The sequence below is a fragment of the Eublepharis macularius genome, chromosome 5, assembly GCF_028583425.1.
Source record: "Eublepharis macularius isolate TG4126 chromosome 5, MPM_Emac_v1.0, whole genome shotgun sequence".
NCBI classification, from domain to species: Eukaryota; Metazoa; Chordata; class Lepidosauria; order Squamata; family Eublepharidae; genus Eublepharis; species Eublepharis macularius.
In genome coordinates, this window is record NC_072794.1 from 24,469,895 (window position 1) to 24,482,450 (window position 12,556).

Genomic DNA, 12,556 nt, shown 5'->3' on the forward strand with positions numbered 1-12,556 from the left:
TATGTGCTAAATAACATGTATAAAAACTCTGCATCTCGTTTCTCTGCTCTTCTTCAGTTAACTGACTAACTCCTTAGTGACTCACTAAAATACTCAGATGTATCATATTCCTACTCTCTGCTCAGTAAATAACAGAGGGCTTTGTATAGAGCAGCAGATTAAATGCAAGGACTTTATCATGTTTAATTTTAAGAAACGAACTATTTACTTATTTAAATATTTATCCTCTCCTTTTTCCTGCCTCCATTTTATCCAACCACCCTGTAAAGTAGATTAGGCTGAGAGAGAGTGACAGGTCTAGACTTGCCATGTCTCTTACCGACCTGGCTGGATGGGACGGGGGGGCTGGCATCACCTTCCTTTTGCCCCTCATTCATGCTGGCTGGTGACAGAGAAGCTTCCTCCAAAACCAGAGGAATGGCTAAAGTTCATTAACATCAGTTGAGATTATTTGGGGGTGGAGACATGGGGGACCACAACGTCATCTGCACTGCTATTTCACTTGCAGGGGAAACCTGGAAGTTATGTAGGGTAGCTCTAGGAATTACTGGAACTCTATGGTAAAACTTTATAATTTCCCTCAGAAGTAATGGAGCTACAGAGATGACGTTGCCATTTTTAATCTCCTGCCGCTGATCTGTAACTAGGACTGCAGGTGGGTGGCCTCCAGATGTAGCGGAAGAACTGGCAGCCCTAGAACTTGAGCATGGACTCTTGCTTTGTAACTTAAAGTATGATAGCGTGTTGGAAGCAGCAACACTGAGTGTACAAAGATAAAGAGAAGACGGCTCACCGGGGGCAGTAAAGATTAGTTAGTTAGGAGTGTGAGGAGGACAGTGCCTCTCTTTCTTTTAGTGTCCCTTCCTTGTCTTCTCTCCTGCTTCTTCTCAGGGCCAAACTACAAGTGATGAATGACACAGGTTGGACACTTGTCAGCTTCCCTCAAGATTGATGGGAAATGTAGGCTGCTTGGTGGAATGTTGGACAAGTGACAGTTGAAAAGTCCATTGGACAGCAGTCGGAGAGCCAAGCTGCAAGCTACATTTCCCATCAAAACTTGAGGGAAGCTGACAAGTGTCCAACTAGTGTCAGGCGTCACTTGTAGTTTGGCCCTCAGTACTCTCTCTCTCTCTCTCTTAGTCAGCTAGATAGCTATACACTGTCTCTATCTTGCCACTTCACTATCTAAGCATGTAGGTTCTTTACATTTAATGCATGGCTATTGCTGTGTAAGGCATTCTGCCAACATATTGAACCATGATAGTAAATCATAACCTTAAATATGGTTAGTGGGCCATAATAGACTTAATCTCTGCCCTAATCTATACCACAAAGAGAGAACAATTCTACTCAAGTGTACTCAATGGCGCATACTCCCAGGAAAGTGCTCATAGGATTGCACTGTAATTCTGTTGATGGAAGGACACACTGTGAAACACTGACCTACAATCTCATGGTGTGGAAGTGCCAAGAAGAGATTTTTCCTTCATGGCCTGCATACTTTAAGGACTGCCTCTCCCTGCATGTGCACATGAGGCAGCTTCATTCTTCCCAGCAGGATCCACTCAGGCCTGAGGCTTTTCAGTAGCCCACCCATGCCTTTGGAACAGCCTCCTGGAAGAGGTCATGAGGCTCCTGTTCTCCTGGCTTTGTGGCCAGGCAGCAAAACAGAGCTGTACCAGAGATTTTTTGGGACAGCCTATGCTTGTGCAGAAGAAGAATACCGGTGGGTGGGTGGCATAAGATGGTTGTAATGGTTTTATATATGTTGATTTATTTTTACGTTATTATTGCCCATCTTGGGTCCTCCTGAGCTGCTCAATAAATAAAATTTATGCCAGCATTGTCAGGGGTGTTGGCACAACACCACCAGTTTTGACATAGCACTGGAAGTAAGAGGTTCCATCATACCTGATTCCAAGCATGCCAAGAACAGTGTGTTTAAGCTAGTAAGAGAAGAGCACGCTAAGGGACTGTGGCAGGCAGTTCTTGCTGAGAGGTGAAGACAGCTTGAAAGAGAGATTGCTGCTTTTGGTATGTTCACTCACCCTATCTAAACAAGTGAGGCTGGTTTTCGTATTGTGATGTGGTCAACTGATGTTGACACTCGGACAAAAAGACAAGGTTCCCCATGGAAATTGATGCCTCTCCCAAATTCTAAACAGGTTGTGCCTGTCTCTGGATATATAGTCCTCAAATATTCATTGTGACGGCATGTCAGAAATTTCATTTTATACATTGCATGATACTACCATAAGTAGTATCTACCATAAGTAGTATCTACCGTACTACCATAAGTGCCTCATTACTTGTTTATAGGGGTGTGCAAAACAAAACGCCTGAGCTGAAAATGTACACAGAAATCGTTGTTTTGGATCATTATGTTGATAATTTGGAACAGTAATACAAATTCAAGATGCTTGCTAACGTATCTCAGCCATCCACCACCAGGTACTGACACTCAAAATTAAGACTCTACCACACGGGACAGCTGAAAATTAAGACGGTATTCCAAAAGATAACTGCAAAAGATAAGCTCCTTCGGTATCAAGTTTAAGTAGATGCCGCACCAAGAATCCAACTAGATGTAGCTGAGTCAGGAGGACCATCCATCCATCTTATTCAGCCAGGTCTCAATGACACCTGCCAGATCAAGAGTTGCACTCTTCTAAGCCCATTGACTTGAATGGACTCAACAGGTGCAGCTGTGCTTAGGACTGCACTGTAAATTCTGCATGGTAGCTGACCTTGCATGGTATTCAGTTACAACACTGCAAGAGTTGATGGCATGCGGATATGACAGCTATGGTTTTGTGGGCAGAGAGTAGGACTGGACAGAGCCTTGCCTATTGAACTCTCTACCACAGCATCTCTCTTTACCACAACTTTTGTTAGCCGTATAGATGCTACTGGGCTCTCTCTGTCTTTTCTACTGATGTTTAATATGTTATTCATAGAATTGCATATGCTCCATTGCAGCATTTCTTCAGCTCCGTATCGAATTTCTTCTGGTTTTGAAATCTTTGCAAATTTGCACGTTTCCACCCCTTGCATGTTTATTGAAATGACTTTGATACTGACTGTACTGTCTCACACTGTAATACGACTTGAGTGAGAAAGGAAGAATATACATAACTTAAATAAAAATAATAAAGAAATAAACCCAGCCCAGCTTAATACAAGCAGCCACAAAGGGCAAATTTTAAGCCTAGAATCCATTTCATCAGATTTCATCAACTTTTATTAGGTTGTAAATCTGGTTCTCCTTGTAACATTTCTCTCCCATCCCCCATTGCCTTTCTCTTGTAAATGTAAAGACATCAGCATAATGGATTTACACTCCAATTCATGTGTTGAAGTGAGCTCTGACTCATAAAGCTGATTCTGAAACATATTTTGTTAGTCATAAGGTGTCACTGGACTCCTGTTTTGTTGTACCACACAGAAATAAATGAAGCAAAGCCTTTCGTGACATGCAGATAAGGTGTGGAAAAGTTTCATTGCAGAGTATAAATCTGCTGTTGAAGTCCCTGTGAGAGAAATGAAATCCAAAACGGGATGTGTCTGTCTTCAGTTAGGAACAAATCTATCCCTCATGTCCATCTTGTTCCACCTAAGGTTATCTTTTCAAACAAGACTGTCAATTTTTCAGTTGCACCTTTATCTGCTTAATGTATAAAAACTAGCAGATGATTGTACCTCTTTCCAAGGTATGAAGAATTTCAAGACCTATTTTCTCCGCCTCCTCTAGCTGTCAAAGACACAAGAGCATGTCTGGACAGTGGTCAACTGGCAACCTTGCTCCTTTCCTTTTTAATTCATTTTTTAAAATCTTACAGAAAGCCGAGAATTACATAGAACAAATGAACAAACAAAAGAAAATAAATTATGATAGTTCAAAGAAGACATCGGGTTGGATACACTCCTTAAGCTTTTTTTCCCCACAACGTGACAAAGGAAGTTCAAGAAATTCTTCCACAAATAAAATATTTATTACATAACAACTATCTCAAATATGTTAATTATGTCAAATATGTTATCTTCTCAAATGTCTATAACCATTCTGAAGTTGTGGGGATTTCTGTACATGTCCAAAAAACCATAATATACAATTGTGCAGTAATTAGCAGGTTTAACAACATTTCTAAACTGACTTTTTTGTACTACATCTTTGAGGTAAAATACTACAGGGTTCAAAGAAATCTCCTATCTAATAACTTCAGATATTAATTTAAATATTAATTTCTGGATCTCTGTACGAGTGAAATTGAACACAATTGAACACAAACAAATATTCACTGGAACCTTATATATGAGTTTGTGGAGTCACATTATAACCCTATGATCAAGATTTCAGGGCATGCATTGCGAGAAAATACCACCCCCTGCCCCCACTTCCACACACACATTTAAACAGAGACATACAAATTGACCATTTTTCTGTTTCCCTTCTCTAGACAGGGAGACTGATAGACTGCTTCTCCCTTACCTCGTTTGCAAATGTGGATGGATGCCTTGTGGGAATCTGCTGTGATTTCCCAAGCTTGCTTAGGCAGCTCCGAATATATTTATTCCTAACCGAAGCCGCACAAATATTTGAGATGTAGCAGCTGATTGTGACACAATGGGGAAGGGAGGCAGTCCTGTGGAGAAAACACCCCTTTGGGGTGGTGTTGTCTGAGTGAATCTTGTCTGGATGTGGAAACAAAACCTTTGATCACTGTCCAGATTTGATGCCAGTGACCCAGACTTGCACTTATGCCAAACTGAAAGACATCAGGCCCCGCCCTTCTGACTCTTAGCCATTTTGTGCCTGTTTCGGCCTGGAATGGGGCCAAAATGGCTCGGATCAGGCCTCTGATGGGTGGTGGATCACTCTCCCGCACAGCAGCGGCCTGATCCTGACGATTTTGGGCCCCTTTTTGGCCATTTTCAGCCCCTTTTTGCCATCTTGGGCCCAATTTCAGCCCTGAATGTCCAGGATTGGGTCTAAAACAGCCAGGATAGGTGATGTCAGGGGTTGTGGCATATGCAAATCAGTTGTGCTAATGACACACTTCCAGTGATGTCAAGGAGCGTGGCATATGCTAATGAGTTATGTTAATGAGTTCCTCTGACTCTTTTTCTATGAAATGACCCCTCTGCAAAACCAATAATGTTAAATAACATGTCTGTCAAGAAAAGATGGTCCCCAAACTGGTTCTAAAGCCTATATGATCTCCATGAAGTGGAGGTAGACCTGCCAAATGTGATGTTGGTTTCAGTCCTTCACCTTTAAGATCAACTTCCATACTCCAAGATTAGCAGGTGATAACATCAATCTTTCTGTCAAAAAAAATCTCCACTTGTATATCACACCAAAGACATACTCTGGCTATTTATTTTCCAGAACGCTTGACAATCCGAGGAAGAGAAAAACTGAGTAGCTGTCTTACTTACAAAGCTGGCCTTTGACATCCATTATTTAAATCATAAACATTATAGAGGTGATCGAGCGGACTCGTGGGAGCGAGGTAAAGCAAGCCCCACGATGTCGAAAAAAGAGTGGCAAACGGCTATAGAGAACTTGGATAAAAAACTTTCAGAAGCGATTAAAGAACTCAAGGATATGAAACCTGAGCTGGTGAAAGAGGTTAAAGAGACAGTAAAGAATGAACTGGCAGAAGTGAAGAAGGGAATGGAAACAATACAAAATGACCTGCAGGTGACACAGCAAAGAGTCAATGTAGTGGAAAATGCGGTGGAGAACCTTGCAGACACGCAACGAACAGAGATGAGGGTGATGAGGGGAAGAATGGCAGTTGCGGAGAGCAAGCATATGGAGAAGCAGCTGAGGTTTTGTGGCTTGCCGGAGGTAGAAGGAAAGACGGCCCAAGAACAGATTACTGAGGTGTTAGCTGAATACCTGGGAAAGGAGGAGGAGGAAACTGTGGCTATTCTAGATGTGGTGTATCGAATAAATTCAAGATTTGCGACCCAAAGGAAATTACCAAGAGACGTGATTGTGCAATTTACGACTAGAAATATAAGAGAAATGATTGTGAGTAAACAATTTCAAGAACCATTGGAGGTTGATGGCAAGACGGTTATTATTATGAAGGAGTTACCCAGATCGGTGTTGCTAGATCGGAAAAAATATAAAGCCTTAGTCCAGACTTTGAAGGACATGAAAATAAGGTACAGATGGGAATTACCAGAAGGAATGTCCTTTGAATTTGGAGGAGTGAAAAAGCGCATCAGATCTGAACTAGAAATGGAAAAGTTTATGAGGGACAATGAAAAGGACTTACGAACAACAAGGTTATGAATATGGAGTGTAAAGTGTTATCTTGGAATGTAAACGGACTTAACTCACCGAATAAGAGAAAAAGTATTTTCCACTGGCTATTAAAACAAAAATGTGATATTGTGTGTTTGCAAGAGACTCATATTAGAAAGCAGGATGTAAAATATCTTAAACTGAACAAATTGGGTAATGACTTCGTAGCGGCCTCAAAAAAGAAAAAAGGGGAGTGGCATTGTATATAAAAGAGGAACTACAGACCAGATCATGTTGCGGTGGAAGAGGAAATGCCTGCCCCGCCTGCCCTGCCCTTTCTAGAGCCTGTTGGTTCCCCCCCCCCCCACAACGGGCTTTGTTGCTAGTCCTACTTTATAATTCCCTTAGTGGGTTTCCGATGCAACCAGTAAGTGCACCAGGCAGGCCGCTTCTGGAGGGTGCCGCTCGATGCTGCAGGTTTCACAGTCCGTTCGGAGGGCGGTGGCAGCGGCACGGGAAGGGCGGTGCGTCGGCAAGCCCTGGGGGAGCAACGGCGGGAGAGAAGCCCGCCACCCTCTGATCCATGCTGGAGCCAAGCCGCACCGCTTTCAGAAGGGACGGGGTGACAGGGCGAGGGCGAAGTGCTCGCTGCCGCGTCAGCCCTGCCGGAGCCAGGTGTGCCACTTTGCAAAGATCCGGGGCTTTGCACAGCAGCAGCACTCCGCTCAGCCCTTGCACCACAGCGGTGCCCCTCTCAGCCCTTCCTGCGGTGGCAGGAGAGAAGCCTGCTGCCCTCTGACCCCTGCCAGAACTGCGCCGCGCTGCTTTCGGCAGGGACAGGACGAGGGCAAAGCACCCGCTGCCATGTCAGCCCTGCCGGAGCCGGGCACACCACTCTGCAAAGACCCGGGGCCTTGCATGGCAGCGATGCTCCTCTTGCGGCGTCTCAACCCGGGTTCGAGAAGAGCAGTGCACACGGTTCCTGGGGCCTCGCAGGGCAGCAGTTCTCCACTCTCCTTGGGCCCGGGGAAAGGCGGCGTGAGCGGAGTGCCAATGCCCTGCAAGGCCTCTGGAGCCACGGCATTCCGCTCTCCTATCCAAACCCCCATTGCCTCCCTCCCTGCCTTTCCTTTCCACACCCCACCTGCCTCTGACCCCTCCCGAAAACCCCATTGCCTCCCTCCCTGCCTTTCCCCTCCACACCTCACCTGGCTCTCAGCCCTTCCCAAAACCCCATTGCCTCCCTACCTGCCATTTCCCCACCCCCACCTGCCTCTGAGGCGGGGCGGGGGGCCTCGGGGGGAGCGGCGCAGCCGCGACCCCCGGGGGCCCCCGGCCCGCCGCAGGCGGGGCGGGGGGCCTCGGGGGGAGCGGCGCAGCCGCGACCCCCGGGGGCCCCCGGCCCGCCGCAGGCGGGGCGGGGGGCCTCGGGGGGAGCGGCGCAGCCGCGACCCCCGGGGGCCCCCGGCCCGCCGCAGGCGGGGCGGGGGGCCTCGGGGGGAGCGGCGCAGCCGCGACCCCCGGGGGCCCCCGGCCCGCCGCAGGCGGGGCGGGGGGCCTCGGGGGGAGCGGCGCAGCCGCGACCCCCGGGGGCCCCCGGCCCGCCGCAGGCGGGGCGGGGGGCCTCGGGGGGAGCGGCGCAGCCGCGACCCCCGGGGGCCCCCGGCCCGCCGCAGGCGGGGCGGGGGGCCTCGGGGGGAGCGGCGCAGCCGCGACCCCCGGGGGCCCCCGGCCCGCCGCAGGCGGGGCGGGGGGCCTCGGGGGGAGCGGCGCAGCCGCGACCCCCGGGGGCCCCCGGCCCGCCGCAGGCGGGGCGGGGGGCCTCGGGGGGAGCGGCGCAGCCGCGACCCCCGGGGGCCCCCGGCCCGCCGCAGGCGGGGCGGGGGGCCTCGGGGGGAGCGGCGCAGCCGCGACCCCCGGGGGCCCCCGGCCCGCCGCAGGCGGGGCGGGGGGCCTCGGGGGGAGCGGCGCAGCCGCGACCCCCGGGGGCCCCCGGCCCGCCGCAGGCGGGGCGGGGGGCCTCGGGGGGAGCGGCGCAGCCGCGACCCCCGGGGGCCCCCGGCCCGCCGCAGGCGGGGCGGGGGGCCTCGGGGGGAGCGGCGCAGCCGCGACCCCCGGGGGCCCCCGGCCCGCCGCAGGCGGGGCGGGGGGCCTCGGGGGGAGCGGCGCAGCCGCGACCCCCGGGGGCCCCCGGCCCGCCGCAGGCGGGGCGGGGGGCCTCGGGGGGAGCGGCGCAGCCGCGACCCCCGGGGGCCCCCGGCCCGCCGCAGGCGGGGCGGGGGGCCTCGGGGGGAGCGGCGCAGCCGCGACCCCCGGGGGCCCCCGGCCCGCCGCAGGCGGGGCGGGGGGCCTCGGGGGGAGCGGCGCAGCCGCGACCCCCGGGGGCCCCCGGCCCGCCGCAGGCGGGGCGGGGGGCCTCGGGGGGAGCGGCGCAGCCGCGACCCCCGGGGGCCCGGCTGTCTTTGTCTTTGTCTTTGTCTTTGTCTTTGTCTTTGTCTTTGTCTTTGTCTTTGTCTTTGTCTTTGTCTTTGTCTTTGTCTTTGTCTTTGTCTTTGTCTTTGTCTTTGTCTTTGTCTTTGTCTTTGTCTTTGTCTTTGTCTTTGTCTTTGTCTTTGTCTTTGTCTTTGTCTTTGTCTTTGTCTTTGTCTTTGTCTTTGTCTTTGTCTTTGTCTTTGTCTTTGTCTTTGTCTTTGTCTTTGTCTTTGTCTTTGTCTTTGTCTTTGTCTTTGTCTTTGTCTTTGTCTTTGTCTTTGTCTTTGTCTTTGTCTTTGTCTTTGTCTTTGTCTTTGTCTTTGTCTTTGTCTTTGTCTTTGTCTTTGTCTTTGTCTTTGTCTTTGTCTTTGTCTTTGTCTTTGTCTTTGTCTTTGTCTTTGTCTTTGTCTTTGTCTTTGTCTTTGTCTTTGTCTTTGTCTTTGTCTTTGTCTTTGTCTTTGTCTTTGTCTTTGTCTTTGTCTTTGTCTTTGTCTTTGTCTTTGTCTTTGTCTTTGTCTTTGTCTTTGTCTTTGTCTTTGTCTTTGTCTTTGTCTTTGTCTTTGTCTTTGTCTTTGTCTTTGTCTTTGTCTTTGTCTTTGTCTTTGTCTTTGTCTTTGTCTTTGTCTTTGTCTTTGTCTTTGTCTTTGTCTTTGTCTTTGTCTTTGTCTTTGTCTTTGTCTTTGTCTTTGTCTTTGTCTTTGTCTTTGTCTTTGTCTTTGTCTTTGTCTTTGTCTTTGTCTTTGTCTTTGTCTTTGTCTTTGTCTTTGTCTTTGTCTTTGTCTTTGTCTTTGTCTTTGTCTTTGTCTTTGTCTTTGTCTTTGTCTTTGTCTTTGTCTTTGTCTTTGTCTTTGTCTTTGTCTTTGTCTTTGTCTTTGTCTTTGTCTTTGTCTTTGTCTTTGTCTTTGTCTTTGTCTTTGTCTTTGTCTTTGTCTTTGTCTTTGTCTTTGTCTTTGTCTTTGTCTTTGTCTTTGTCTTTGTCTTTGTCTTTGTCTTTGTCTTTGTCTTTGTCTTTGTCTTTGTCTTTGTCTTTGTCTTTGTCTTTGTCTTTGTCTTTGTCTTTGTCTTTGTCTTTGTCTTTGTCTTTGTCTTTGTCTTTGTCTTTGTCTTTGTCTTTGTCTTTGTCTTTGTCTTTGTCTTTGTCTTCGTCTTCGTCTTCGTCTTCGTCTTCGTCTTCGTCTTCGTCTTCGTCTTCGTCTTCGTCTTCGTCTTCGTCTTCGTCTTCGTCTTCGTCTTCGTCTTCGTCTTCGTCTTCGTCTTCGTCTTCGTCTTCGTCTTCGTCTTCGTCTTCGTCTTCGTCTTCGTCTTCGTCTTCGTCTTCGTCTTCGTCTTCGTCTTCGTCTTCGTCTTCGTCTTCGTCTTCGTCTTCGTGGCCCTTCGGCCCTCAGGGCATGGGCATGGGCATGGGCATGGGCAATTTTATTTTTGGCTACCTCTTCTACATGCAAAACTTTTTTGGTACAAAGTTGTAATGTTATAAAATGGTAAAAAATTCGTAAAATTGTAATTTTACTAACAATCCAACTCAAATAAGTTTATAGACAATTCAAACAGTATTGCTTTTATAATCATATTAGGCATAAATATTAAACATAACTTTTAAACATTAAGTAAAAAGTATTAAACCCTCGGTAGAGATGGGTTGAAGGTTTTATCTTAAATCTTGAGCAGCTTGAAACCTTCAAGTGAGAACTGAAAACATGTTTCTCTGTTTTAGAGAAACTGCTTTTCAGTACAAAATAAACGGGATGTATGTTTTTATTGCACTCTCCCAACCAGGAGACAGACTCCTCCTAAGAGTTTAATGGCTTCTTTCATTAACAAACGCTAGTCGTTTTCATTACATGAGGTATCAAAACATAAATGCTTATTTAAATAAAACATAGAAAAATAGAACAGATGAACGCAACAAGAATTAAGTTTCCTAACATTTCTTAATGAAATCTAACTCAGTCAGATTAATGATGAAATGCATTCAAGTTACCGTAGCACATATTACAAGGGTAAGTTTCCTGCCTAGATCTTCATGAGATTTCTTTTGGCCAAAACCCTGATCTGCTATTTGGATTACCATTTTTATATGTTATCTTATGCAGAAATCTAAGATCTTTTCATATGATAACAAAGATAAATATCAAACCAATCATAATTTAATTCTTTTTTACTATTTCCAATCATGTGACATTTTACCTAGCCAAAAGTACCACTATGCCCAGCTGTAAGATAAGAGATATGGATAGTAAAAGTGACAAGAAAAGTTACATGACCAGATCATCCTTGGTCTCTGCTAACAATTACAGAACATGTATCTGATACTGTTCACTATTTTTAATTGGCTGTCAAAGATAAAGAAGCACCAGTTATACACCATACTAGAAAAAGAACTACAGTGATGTTCATTCAGTGTTATTTAGAATGCATATGTTTCACTAAGTATGTGTTCTAAACCATAATCAGCAGTCTACTGGTTTGAATCCCACTACTGACATGAGTTCAGTAGGTGGCCTTGGGTCAGCCACTCCTCTCAGCCCCAGCTCCATTGTGGGGATAAGAATAACACTAACTTGTTCACTGCTCTGGGTGAGGCACTAATATGTGTAGAAGAGTGGTATATAAGCACGGTTATTATTATTATTTATATTTCCATGACACCATCCCTTGACCTCTGAAATTAAGTATTTTGATAAATATGAAAGTGATACCAAATATAAATGCATTGCATAATGTGTGAGTGTACATATACAAACTTTAAAAATTGTATTGGATAATACCGCAAAGCATGATTACTGAGAAAGCTGCTTTCACTGCTTTCAGTGTGGAGAGCTGCTTGTAGATCAAAACAACCTGATGAGCTGTCTTCATGCAGAGTGCGCTTGATTCTCTTGGCTTTCAATTCTGCTTTCGTTCAACATGGGTAAATCGATGTGTCAGCAGTAAACATTTGTATCACTCCTCTCTGAATGACCTTTTAAATTTTACTGCCTATCGTGTCAAAGCGATTAAAATTAACAATACAGTTACTAAGCAGCTAAGATCAATTAATGGCTCTTAGGCTTTATTTATTGATCTAGTGACATCTTCAAAACCCACTGGTAACAGACTATACATACTTCTCTTCTATCCACAATATATACACAAGGATTGATTACATATTCTTATCTTCTAAATTACATATTTAAATGACATATTCTTAACTCCTAAATTAATTAGTCAAACTCTTACATCAAGGATTGGTGACAAGTTGTGGACAGACTATGCTTGGACAGAATGTACACTGAGAATAAATGACATCAAACAAATTGGAAACTAAATAAATCACTTTTATTTAACAAATAAATTTCTTCTGAAGTCTCTTTAGAAATTAAACAATAGAAACAAACTATGTGGCATTCCTCAAATCCACGTGTAGGATGCTATGGAAGTGGTACTTAGAGGGAAATTAATCTCCGTTGCCTCCTGTCATGAAGAGCAAAAAGAAAACATTAGAAATGAAATGATATCTAGAATAAGAAAACTAGAAGATAAACACAAAAAAGGCCACCCAATCTATAAACTTGCTTGCATGAAAATTAGAGGAAAAAACCTCCTCACATTCTATACAAGCTATTAAAGGCACCCAGGAAAAACTCAAACTAATTCTGTAAAATTAGCCGATGTATTTGCTGAATACTACCAAACCATTTGTACATCAGACAGTCCTGACACTAATCATATTTTAAATTATTTATCATCACAGGAAATTTGGAAAAAAACCTCACAAGAACATAAACAATATCTGGACCAACCAGTCACAACAGAAGATGTTACAGTCACTATCAAATCCTTGAA